Source organism: Parasteatoda tepidariorum, chromosome 3 (assembly GCF_982258835.1).
Source record: "Parasteatoda tepidariorum strain Cologne lab strain chromosome 3, Ptep-v5.0, whole genome shotgun sequence".
NCBI classification, from domain to species: domain Eukaryota; kingdom Metazoa; phylum Arthropoda; class Arachnida; order Araneae; family Theridiidae; genus Parasteatoda; species Parasteatoda tepidariorum.
Window position 1 is genome coordinate 58,626,894 of NC_141757.1, and position 13,494 is coordinate 58,640,387.

The window sequence follows — 13,494 nt, forward strand, 5'->3', positions numbered from 1 at the left end:
AAATATCTATCAGATACAGTATTGTGTCTAAATATCAAAGATATAAATTTTATTAAGTTTTTGATTTGATATTTTTAACAAGTTGAGGATCAAATCGTTGATACTTTTTCTGTCTAAAATACTTTCACAAGCTTGATCAATCAAGTAAGCTACTTTGAAATTCTCAAAATCGATTGTCCTCATACTTACCAAAGGAATTGTTTTAAATATTAGAAACAAAAAAATGCTAGAAAGAAACCTTTTAATGGTTTAAAATTATCAGTTTTGAAATAATAAGGTTCTTTAAAAACAACTCAGTGCTACAGGACAAACAGTGCGTGAAAAAAAAACTCTTTCAGTCATTTTCAACATATTTAACCTCCAAAACTCGATCATTTTTGTATAGGAAGCAGTTTGGGAAGGATAGCAAATCCAAATTTGTTCGAGCTTGGCGGTAACATCTGCTTACCGTCTTGGAAACTGGTATGAAAGCCTAAAAATATATGAAAAATAAGCGTAAATGAAATAAACATATACACCAAATTAAAGTAATAACCAAATTAAAATGTTAAGTTAACGTAACAATACTTAAAAGTTGGGCTATAATTTCCCTTTTGACTTAGAGTTTTGGATATGGAATATAATAGTTTCCGAATATAACGATATTTATGTTACTGAATATTAACTTTATATGTCAACCCAAATATAGCGACCAGTAGAATTCCAAACATAATGATATTGGAGATTTCGAATGTATCGTTATATGCGATTTCAGATAAAATTGAACATGTTTTTTTTCTAGAATTTCTTTCTTTCTCAGATATTCGAAGAAATTTCTATCGAAATCAAGCTCAGTTTTACGGCAGAGAGAACAAAATGCAATGAATGCAAATAGAAAAATGAAACATGCTGAGTCACTACAAAGATTCATTGAGTATAAAATCTTATCCAAAAAATCCAGTTTCTATTTTCGTGTGGCAGAATTTTCAGGAATATTTCTTTCTTTGCACGTACTTCGTTTTCCTTGGATATTCCTTCAATACTTCCTCATATTGAAAATGCTTCCGCAAAACTTGGAGATTCTGGCAATCGAATATTTCTCCTCCAGTTCATACTCAAGAGATAGAATTCACTGTTCAGTGTCAATGTTGACCTACCTCTCAGTCAGAAGTTTTGAATTTTCTGAATAAATGTAAAGGAAAGAAAATATGAAAACTTAGACAAGCAAAAGAATTCAATCTGAATACTTTAAAAATTTGTTTTATTTTTCATTGTAAAAATTGTATGTTGGTATTGAAAGCAACAATTAAATTCAATGTAAAAACAATTTAGGCAAATATCAAATATGCTAAACAACATGAGGATTAAACTAGGAAGGAGATTACAAAATAGCATTTTTAATTTGAGCAGTTTTATGTTACGGTTACCAATTACGTAACGAACAATTGTATAAGTCACAGTGGTGAAGCATCTATTGAATAAAATTAACATCATTAATTTTTAAAGGAAAGCTGATTTTGCATTATTTGTACGAAAAAAGCCGAAAACAAATTCCCATGTTTCGAACAAAATAAAAATTAAATACTGCATTAACCCTAAGGGTACCCTCAAATTATGTATTCTTTATAAAGTATTGATACAACTATTGATATTACTTTAGTATGTATCATGTTAATTAGAGTTAAAAATCTATTACACATATTAAAATTAATTTGAAATTTTAATGATTTAAATTATCTTGATTACAATTTGATTCCATAATATTAAGTAACACAATAACTGAAACTAAACATGTAAACTAAGTGAAACTAAGATCACTCACCAGGGCGTCATATCTAAACCTTCTTCACCTTGCAACTGCTAGGCAACGCTTCAACTAACTCCTATAAGGTTGCAACCCCTACAGCAAGAGGAAATTTCGCCAAACTCACCCTTTGGCTCATTTTATCGATGTTTTTGGCGCACTTACTATTTTGGGACTCCTTGCTCTGCATCAGTATTTTATTGTATTATATTACTTGTATTATATCCTCGTTTATGAGAAATAATAATTGTAATCAAAACTACTCATGTACCACAACTTTTCAAATCCTCAATGTATCCCCTTTTGACATGACGTTCGGTATACCAGACATCTTCATTAAGGGGAAACAACACAAAATAAGCCAGTAAAAAAGAAGGAAATTTTAATGAATTTTTCGCTTATTGCGATAAACAATACATTTTCCCATCTTATTGCATACATTTAAATCTTCATTTTACAATTTTACAAATAAAACGCTTAAAAAGTGAGAGATACTACACTACAATGTCTATAACTTAATTATTAGTTATCTATAACTTTCTCTGCTCATAAATATAGAAAAAATATTTCACTCTGATTCCATTTTTTCTAAACAGCTTGAATGTAGTTTTAATTGCACATAGGATTAAAAAAACAACTTTTTTCACAAAATGACAGTGTTATGGGATGTAAAAATGAAATAAAATAAATTATATTTTCGTGGATTAATCGATTTCAGTCACCCAGATTAAAAACTCTCTACCTGCAAAGAAAACTATATTTATTGGGAACATTGTGTCTAAGTTTTAAGTAAATCTATTGAAAATTGCATTAGTTAGAGATGCAGCAAGAACGAGACATATAGTTTCGAGTAAATTGCATTTGAGTTTGTTTGATTATTGGGTAAAATTTTTTAATCAATAATCCTTATAAATACATAGAAACTTTCAGCATACTATCATACATCAATGCCAGGTTCATAAGATATTTCTTTTCCATCACTTTTAGTAGTTTCAATTGCTAGTCTAGCCCTTTCTCTTGTCAAATTGCCTTACATACTTTTAGAGTAGCAGCCAAAGTTCTATGGTCATTTTCATTGCTGGCTTTGCTCTATTTTCTAAATTTTCCCAAACTGTCAATAACACGCTACAATCTTCATTAAAAATTAACACCGCTACATAAGTTGCAATTTTAATCATTTTTTTATGAAAGTGGCATTAATTGTTTTTCTTACAGAATTTAAATAAATTATTTAATAAAATTATTAAAATGATTGTATTTTGCTAAAATGTTTTGATAAGAGTGAGCAAATTCATCAATCAACTGAGAGCACAAGTTTTGTTCTGTCACAGCGTGTCCTGCGACGCTCACCATGATCAATCTATTATGCTGTAACTTTTACATTTTCAGAAAAATCAGTTCTATTTTTTGGTATAATAATCTTATAAGGATAAACTTTCAAAAAATTCAATAATTTCTTATATAAAGTTGCAATGCTATATAAGTTGCAATTTCAACCATTTCTAATGAAAGTACAATAATCTCATAAGGCTTTCAAAAAATGCAATAATTGTTCCGTCTTTTTTTTTTAAATAATTTTATTGTGCTGTTCCACCTTAATATCTGTTACTAGCAGTAATTTTTATTCTCAGTAGCTCTATATTCTAATTAATAACTTTGAAATTCTGAACTATTCTGCACTGGACGGAAAAAGTTGGTTTATTAAGACAACTAATTTTATTCAATATTCACATAAAATAAATGTGGTTTACAAAGGAAAAAATATTTCACAATTAAATTTCATAATTCTGACTAAAGATGAAATATATATTTAAGTATTAAAAATAGCAGTTACACCAAATCTAAACATTTAATTGAACAAAAAGTATACTCTAATTTAAATTCAAGTATTGTAGATTTTCTTATTAAATTAAAGAATAAATTTATTTAAATATTTATATTTCCAAATGCCATTAAATTCAATTAATTATATCGTTAGCTCTGATACGAAGAAAATGTAGTCCTCAACGAAATTAAAATGCACTTTATATGTATTTGAAGAATAAAGTAATTGATTGAGAAATAATTTTTAGATTTACTAAAACTTATTTTTTAATAAAAAATAATCTTATTCTCAAGAATATTTTGATTAATACCTTTTAAAAATTATTTGTTCAGTTGTTAAGTAACTTGGTATAAAATATGTCTCCTCCAATTTAATAAGGATTTTTAAATTTGAATTTGAGATTTAATCTTAACTTTTTTTCATCAGCACTACACTTATAAAATGCACAGAAGATAATTTGATTATATGAAATAAATAAAAGTACAGCAAAAAGAATTGAAGGGCAAATTGAATAAAATGAAAATTTTGGTGTTATTTTCTTCAGTACAAGTTTAATTAAAGATGTGACTTCACACCAAAAGATTAAAGTATTAATTTATAAAATACGTAATTACGTATATTTTCCTTTTAAATAATATTTACTTAATAATTGTTTTTTATTTTGCTGGACAAATTGAAAAATGTAATAAAAGTTTTTTTTACTTCAAATAAATGAATTCTCTTTCCTGTTGCAGTATATTTCATTCAGTAGGAGATTTTTAGGTATTGTTTTCAGGATGACCAAAACTCCCTGAAATCTCATTCCAAAATCAAAAGAAAAAAAAGGAAAAAAAAATAAAAGGGTAATATTAAAAGATAATACTCAATCTAACAAATTTTAATGCATCTTACCATCAATAATGGTGTTTACTTATAGTTAAACACTACTTTACACCTAAGTGGTGTTGTGAAATAACACTGTTAATTCCTTGTTGTTTTGTGTATAGTTATACACCAGGAATGTTACTTTCCAAAATATTTGGTACAACTGATCCAATTTTTAGTGTTTAGTGACCCTTAAATATATAAATGGGATAATATATTATACGCATAATAATCAGTAAGGATATCCTACGACGCAAGTAAGAACAGTTTGCTTAAGATGCATATACTTCCTAATTTGTAAAATAAACCTACTTCGTAAATCAAACATACGCTTACCAAGGAGAGACTATTGAAAAAGTATAAGGATTAACAGAAAAAAGCGGATGGAAATTAAATGCTTTAAAATAACGTAATGTAGTTGACTTATAATAAAAAATTAAATTAAAATTATCCTCTTACGCAACTAAAACGTGCAAAATTTTTTTAAATGATCATTTTTTGTTTTTCTAGATGTATAGCAGAGTGCAAAACAAAAACTGCATCGCGTCATTTCGTACAATTTGTAGTTACTTCGTGCACACACTAAAATTGGTGTACCGGAAAGAGAAAAAAAATCACGTATGGTTGATGTGAATGTGCTTAAGTTTAGTGTAATTATTTTCCGTAAATGTTTTATTTAAACTTTTAAAGCATATATATATATATATATATATATATATATATATATATATATATATATATATATATATATATATACCGAAGAGCCATTACATTATGACCACCCTCCATCTATAACAATGGACTCGTCCACGTACAATGTTTTTATGGGGCACATTAGGACCCGTAATCCTCATAGAACAATCCCTGACGTCTGTAAGCTACTTGAATATAGTTGCAGACCAGGTTCACCCATTCATGGCAACAGTTTTAGATGCGGGGGATGGTGTTTACCAACAGGATAATGCACCATGTCATAAGGGTCGAATCGTCTTAGATTGGTTCGAGGAACATTCCAGTGACTTTCAAGTCATGTCTTGGCCCCCAAATTCCCCTGACCTTAATCCAACCGAGCATTGGTCCTACTTGGAAAACCAAATTCGTGCTGCCGCGCTTCCCTCTCGCAATGTTAAGGAATAGCAGGACCAGTTGGTGAGCGCTTGGTTCCAGATACCTCAGACTACCTATCAGCACCTTGTGGAATCAATGCCACGGCGGGTGCAAGCAGTTTAGTTTTGAGGGCTAAAGGGTAAAGGTGGTCTTACATGTTATTAGCAGGGTGGTCATAATGTAATGGCTTCGGTCGATATATATATATATATATATATATATATATATATATATATATATATATATATATATATATATATATATATATATATATATATATATATAAATCAACTCTTTTAGTGTTACCGAAGTTTAACCTCATTATTTATTTACTCAAAGTTTCATTACCTCAAAAGTTTCCTCATTTTTTAAAGTATATATAAATTTCTTAATCCATTTAAACATTATTTTATCTTAAACATTGGACAAATTATATTAAGATCTAAAAAACAGTTAAATTAAAAGAATTTTTTTTCCTTCATATTTTGATAAATTAAATTGCTTTTCTAAATCTATTTATTAAACTTATTACACTGTGAAAAATTCCGGATCAAATTACGGTATAAAGAACAGGCACTTTAGATGCATCATCCGTAAAATCCATTTTTCAGTGAAATATTATAACGTAATTTTTCAAATAATATATATTGAATTACAGTGATGCAATGATTTTATTGTAATTAATATTGTAAAAATTTCGGCACATAAGATTTTTTTTCAGTAGCATGCTCGATCAAAACTTAATTATACGGTAAAAAATATCGACAACCTAGCTGTCGGATCTTTTCACCGTAATTTGATACGGGATTTCTTACAATGGCTTCCAATTAACCATAAAGTTGATTTTCTGATAGTTTCTTTGTCAGTTTTCAGAAGAAGAAAAATAGTTAAAACAACACATTTTCTGTTAATAGGGTTTCCAATGCCACTTGCCAATACTAGCAAGCCTGCTTGGCGAAACTAAGCTAATTTAAGGCAGAAGGTTGCATTTCTTTTCGTCCAGTGGTGCCATCTGTGGCTAAGAATACGAATTCAGATACACACACGTCACAGCCCAGACCTATTCGGACCTATTCATACATCCATTTATCCACAGATCGTAATTTTGACCTGAACAAGAGAATGATCAATCTCCTATTCTTTAACTCCAGAGGTATTGATTTGTTATGGGAACATGGAACATATTTTCATAAAAGCAAATCTGCTATAAAAACAATATAGCTTTGTTTTGAAAATTAATAATCAATATAAAAATAAGGTTTTTCGAGTTCACTAGAAAAAGTTTATAATCTTTCTAGTCATAAACTGCAAAACATTTCAGTTTGAGCATTTGGCATTTTGCGTAAACTTATTGTTTAATGATTCTCATTGTTTCGTGTCCCAAAATGCTTGACTAGGCAACATATTTTATAATGGTACAATTCCACTACTTAGATTTAATGTATAGATTTAATACAGAAACTTGAAGTGATGATTATATATAAGCATTACATTGTTGCTCAAGTATTAAATTTTAATTTCCCAATGGATCATATTATATGCTACATTGAAAACTTTATAATTTTTTTATATCTAAGCCGAAATTCAATTTCTTTCTCTGCGGGTAAGACTTCAATTTCCTTTTTTCCTTCTATTTCCTGCAAACTTATGAAAAGAAGGCTTTATTACTTCCTTTGCAAAACTGCAAATAATGAGAGTCTAAAAGATATATTCCTTTTTAAAAAACAAAATTCTTTATTTTTTCCTTACCAATGCGAATGATTTTCATAAGGTATATATATATATAAGAAAGATTTTTTCGAAAATAATAAATGTTTTTATAAAATAACTTCGGAATTATTTTTTCGGTATTTCTTTTCAATAAAACTAGAACAACATATTGCAAAAATATTTTTATCTTAACCTTGTCATCACACATATAAATGTAAAATACGATATTTGAAGATGGAAATATCGTATTTGCAAACAAAGTTTGAACGCTAAAATTTTTTATAAAATATTTGTTCCCTATTTTAGCGCTTATGCTTTTCATTGAATAAATAGAAATAATATTTTATATCAATTTAAAAATATTAAATATTTTTGTACTCTAACTATGCACAACTTCTTATGTATTCCCCATCCTTACAAGGTAAATAGTATTTTGTTAAAATCGTTTTGAAATTTCCACGAAATACATTATGTTATAAAATTTACAGTTACGTGAAAAAATGAAAAAAGTATTATTATCTTGATATAACATCTAAAATATAGGCATTATTAAATTTGTTTTTACAATTAAAAATAAAACGACTTCAGTGACGCAGACGCCCCATGGAAAGTTTTAAAAATCGGTTCATTCATACATCCTTTAATTTATCCACGGATCGTAATTTTGAAATTAACCAGAGAATGATCAATCTTCGATTCATACATTGATTTGGAGGACATTGTGACCAAACAGATTTAACGTACACTAATCACCATTTACTACACGCTCTTCTGTCCGCGGGGATCGAGCTCACGACCTCTCAGATATAGGCCGTACTCCCTATCAACAATTTTACATCGGCCCAAAACCGTTAGATCTCAGGTTTGATAGAATAGAAATTAAAATAATATTAAAGTAGTGTCTAACGCTTTCTATTTATTCTTTTTACACCTTTATGAGAAAAATTAAAATAATGATACTTTATTTTACAAGCTAAAATGATGCTTAATTCAATTTTATTCGATTTTTCAAAATTATTTTAAGATTGACAAAAGTTATTCCTTCCCTTACATAATAAATAATTCAAATTCTAAGAATTATTTTAAACTTTTTATAAGACAATGTTAAAATAAAGTTACAATTCAAAAGTTAAACGTAAGAAATGATTTAAAAATATAAGCATGTTGAAATCGTTTATTTGAAAAAAAAACATATACATGGCATTAATCGCAAAAATGTAATTTTTTAAAAATTAATTTTCAATTTATTTTAAAAAATTACATTAGTTTTTTTTAAAAAAAAATTAGGTCCGCCGTGTCTTCGAACGTATCACAAATTTGGTTCGGATTAGTTCAAAATCATGGATTTGCATACCATGCACACATACACCGTTACATTATAACCATCCTCCATATATAACAATGGACTCGCCCAGGTTTTCATGGTTTCTCGCCCAGGAACAATGTTTTCATGGAGCACATTAGGGCCCATAATCCTTATAGAACAATCCCTGACGTCTGTAAGCTACTTGAACATAGTTGCAGACCAGGTTCACCCATTCATGGCAACAGTTTTTCCTGCGGGGGATGGTGTTTACCAACAGGATAATACACCGTGTCATAGGGGTTGAATCATCGAGGAACATTCCAGTGACTTTCAAGTCATGTCTTTGCCGCCAAATTCACCTGACCTTAAGCCAATAGAGCATTTGTGGTCCTACTTGGAAAACCAAATTCGTGCTGTCACGCTACCCCCTCGCAATGTGAGGGAATTGCAGGACCAGTTGGTGAGCGCTTGGTACCAGATACCTCAGACTACCCATCAGCACCTTGTGGAATCAATCCCACGACGGGTGCTAGCAGTTTTGAGGGCCAAAGCTGGTCCTACATATTATTAGCAGGGTGGTCATAATGTAATGGCTCTTCGGTGTATATACATATAAACATTCTTCTTTATTTATATAGGATGTAATTTTTCGAAAATCAAGTGCCAAAGTGTAAGTTAGACATTAGAGATCAACATTGATAGACATTACTTTTCTTAAAGCAAAATATTTCCTTGGTTGCAAATTTTTAGAGAAAAATTATAAGTTTCTATACTATCATTAAATTTTAGCTTACTTTTTACCTTAGTAAAGATTTAACTGACATTTTCAGAAAATTTAACAGAAATCAAAACTTTAAGTATTATTTTAGTTAGTATAATTTAAAACATAATTTAAAGTGTTTCACATAAAGAGTTAGTATTTATCTCAAAATGTCAAAATTTATATGAAAAAACGTTTAATATTTTTCAAGTGTCTATTGTATCCTTACTTAAATATTAGGTCACTTTTTTCAAATTATAAACACTTTTTATCGACTGGTAGATCTAAAAAAACGTAAAAATGAAATTAGCTGTTGAAAAACTGTAAAATAGTAATCTTGTAATATAGTAATCTTAAGTAATCTAATCTATAGTAATCTAAAATAGTAATCTTGTTACCTCTATCCAACTTCATTGAACTAAATAAATCTCAAAAGTTATATTTTGAGGTAGCTAATTTTCAAAAATAATAACAGCTAATAATAATAATTTTACATTACAAGATTGTTAAACTAGATAAAACAAGAAGTTTAAAACACCGCAAAAAAAAATTTTTTTTTGGCTGAAGAAAGTTTACATAAATTTCCTAAAACATGTTCTTAAGAAATATTATTGTGAAAAAGTAGGCAATAACTCGACTCTTTAAAGTTACACATTTTTTCTTATTATAAACATGACTTGCGACAAAAAGCATTTTTTAAAAAAGAGAAAAAAAAGGTACTTCAGCATTTCGTTGAGTTAAGCGAAATATAATGTCATCTAAAGCTATTTTTAAGTACACTTACGAAAAATATTTTTTATTATTTAGTCTACTGCCATATTTTCTCTCTAAAAGTGCTTATATTCTCAGGAAAAAAATAAATGAAAAGTAAACTCCTGATTTTTAATACAATACAGCATTTTGTTTATGCCAAAAAATTATTTTTTATAATTATTTTTATTAGAATCATTAAAAAATTATTTGTTTAAAACCAAATAAAATATTGCATGATTTTGATGTGATATTGATGTGAACTCATTGTATATAATTTTTAAATAATGGTGAACAAAAAAATTACTTCCTTTTTATGTTTATTAGGGTTTTCTTTTTTTTAAAAAAAATAGTTAATATTATATGAAATTATAACAAGTATTCAATAAAACTTTTGAGCTGTTTCGATTAATCCTAATTACTTTATTGACTAATATATTAATATAACAAAAGCTTGGGTGCTAAATTTTAAATGAAACAAGAGATTTCTTGAATTTATAAGCTTAAATTGAACATTTTGTTAATACCATGAACGGTGAACATAATAGATAAAACGTTACACCTTGAATAAGTTTTGATCTAAAGATCGGTACTAACATATTAGCAAGGAATGTATACGTGCCACTTGAAAAATGAACTGAAATTTAATATTATAATGTATTTTAAATCTAAGCAAAAAAGTATGTGAAATTTTTGCTATTGTAAAGTTAAATGCAGTTTTAAACTTGAAATATCCGAGCTATGCTGCCAACGACTATTTGTATAATAATAGCTTTTCAAAACTATGACAAACAACATTAAAGAGCACAAAAATATTTATAAAATACAGACAGCTGTTTCGGATGCTCAAAGGGCAACCTTCATCAGTGCAACAGAAAGAAAAGGGAGAAAGCAGTGACGTCACCTTTCTCTCTCTATATATATACCCTGTTTTCTCTCTTTTCCTTCTGTTGCACTGATGAAGGTTGCCCTTTGAGCATCCGAAACAGCTGTCTGTATTTTAAAAATATTTTTGTGCTCCTTAACGTTGTTTATCTTAGTTTTGTATTTTAGCACAAAGGTTGCCCACTTGTGTATTTAATAATGGCTTTTGTTTTACTTTTTAACGTTCATTAATTGAAGCGCTTTTAACTTCGGTGGTTTCGACAAAATATATGTCAGAGAAATTAAATTTTTTTTCATGATTTCATTTTATAAACGGCGTTGAACAGCTGACCCGATTCTATGTTTACGACTATCAATATTCAACTCCGTAGCCTCGTAATATTGAATTCAACCCAGAAAATAGGGGAACACATTTATCCAGTGCTGAGACAAACTACCTTTGGAAACTGTTGAGGAAACTAACCAGTGTTTGTGTTGCAGTGAACCGGGGTCAGAATTCGTATTAACCACACGGTTAGAAATTTCTCGAAAATTATGGCTAGATAACAATTTTTTGAATGGTTATTTTACCATATTTAATCAAAATAGTCAAATTACCATAAATAATATGGTAATCAAACTGTTAAAATTGAGAAAAACTGTTCATTAACTGCTTTCACCCAATACGGTTAAACAATCAGAATTTTATCGCACCCACTAGAACCACCTAATGAAACTACTTAGTTCGTTACAACAGCTTACATATCATAGCCGAGCGGGATTGTCTGTCAATCTCATGACCGGCAGACCTGGAGTTCGAGTCCTAGTGTTGACACCACACTATTTCTTCCATTCTCTTCAACGCATGAAGAATTTCCAGTGTCCGGCACTCTCCAATGCCCATTACCTTACGAAAAGCCGAACCCCTACGTCTAGTAAAATAATTTAAATTTTTTTTTTTTTTTACGTTTTTGGAAAATGCTAGTTGTAAATTGTGAAAAAACCATATAGTTTTGAATTCATGGTTTTATAACCATACTTTTTCTAAATGGTTTCAAAACCATAAAAAAAATATTCTTTACCGTAAACTTTACGGTTAATCGGAGGGACAGACAGCTGCCAGTTATTTTACTATAATTTTAGAATGAAAATTTTAACAGTGCAGCCACAGCTGAGATTCGATGATGTGACCGACCTAGGTCACCTCATTAACATACACCTGTGCCACCTGAAAAATGGTGATCATCAAACTAGCATTTTAAAATATTTTACTTTAGCTCTTTATAATGGCACTTGGATGGAACAACTAATTCAGAAATACATTTGCATGAATTTTCGAAACAGATAACTTTTACTTTTTTCACGATAAACAAGATGAAGCTACTATTTTTCTTTTATTTCAGGTACTTTTGTGAAATGATTACTATCAATGTGTGACAATCTTATTCAGGTCCAAAAATTCCATCACAAGTAGAAAACTTGATTAAAATTTATTTTTATTTCTTATTAGACTTTCACATTTTTATTGGGAGTAGCTTTTAACTCCGTGTTCTGGTATATGATTTCCAACGCAATTACATATCATGAATGTGATAAATATTCAATATAGCTTTTAAATTAGACGCATAAACGAAAGAAACTATGAACATATGGAAGTTAATATTGAATAACAATTATTCATATATAAACAAAAACATCTTTCAAGTAAGCTTGAAAAAATTCTCTCTGGGTCTAGAACCTTTATGTGTCCGATCAAACATGCGTTTCTAAAAACATCTCCATTTTAAACAATCTATATGCAATTTTTTTAGATATTATACAATTTTTATCTAATATTTTATTTAATCTTAAATCATAAGGTAATAGCCATATTTTTTCACTTCAAATTTAATTTTTTTCAAAATTATCTTCATAACTATGATTAAATTTTTGACACACATCGCATATATTTCTTTATTGTAATTTTAGATTAGTTTCCCTTGCTCCTAAAATTAATGACTCCTTTTTAATAAATTGCAATTTATGTAGCTTATTAGACAGCAAATTATCTCGTCTGAACAAACTTTGCAAGTTAATTACTAATAGAACATATGAATTAAGAAAATGCATCGTGTTTCAATTGAAATTTAAATATTAGATAAATTATTTCATACTCTATTTACGAAACGATTTAAAAGGACATGCCATTTCAAATACACGTTTCTCTATTGCGTGAAAAACAAATTATTAGAGATACTGAACTCTAAGCTTTACATAATCCATTAGAATGTTCCATTCGTTTAACAATCCTGTTATCATCTGTCATTAAATCTTAAGTGGATTTAATTTCAAAACTGAATTAGAATGACTATAATTAATAAAACTGTGCCAAATTATAAATCGCAATTGCTTTTGTGAAAGCAATACTAACTTCAATAATAAAAACTAATTAAAACTAAAGCAAAAACTATGACAAAAATAACTTTCTGAATATTTTTTTCACTTAATTTTTAAACTGAAAAAAATGTTTTTAAATTGCTCTTACA

At 28.6% G+C, this 13,494-nt stretch overlaps 1 long non-coding RNA gene across 1 annotated transcript; it reads right to left on the reverse strand.

Moving 5' to 3' along the window:
* Positions 1 to 224: 224 nt before the first annotated feature.
* On the reverse strand, positions 225 to 2,181 carry LOC139426957 (uncharacterized). Its single transcript, XR_011638097.2, has 2 exons — positions 1,802 to 2,181; positions 225 to 472 (listed from the first exon to the last, which is right to left on the reverse strand). It is a non-coding gene; the product is annotated as an uncharacterized LOC139426957 (long non-coding RNA).
* Between the last annotated feature and the right edge of the window lie 11,313 nt (positions 2,182 to 13,494).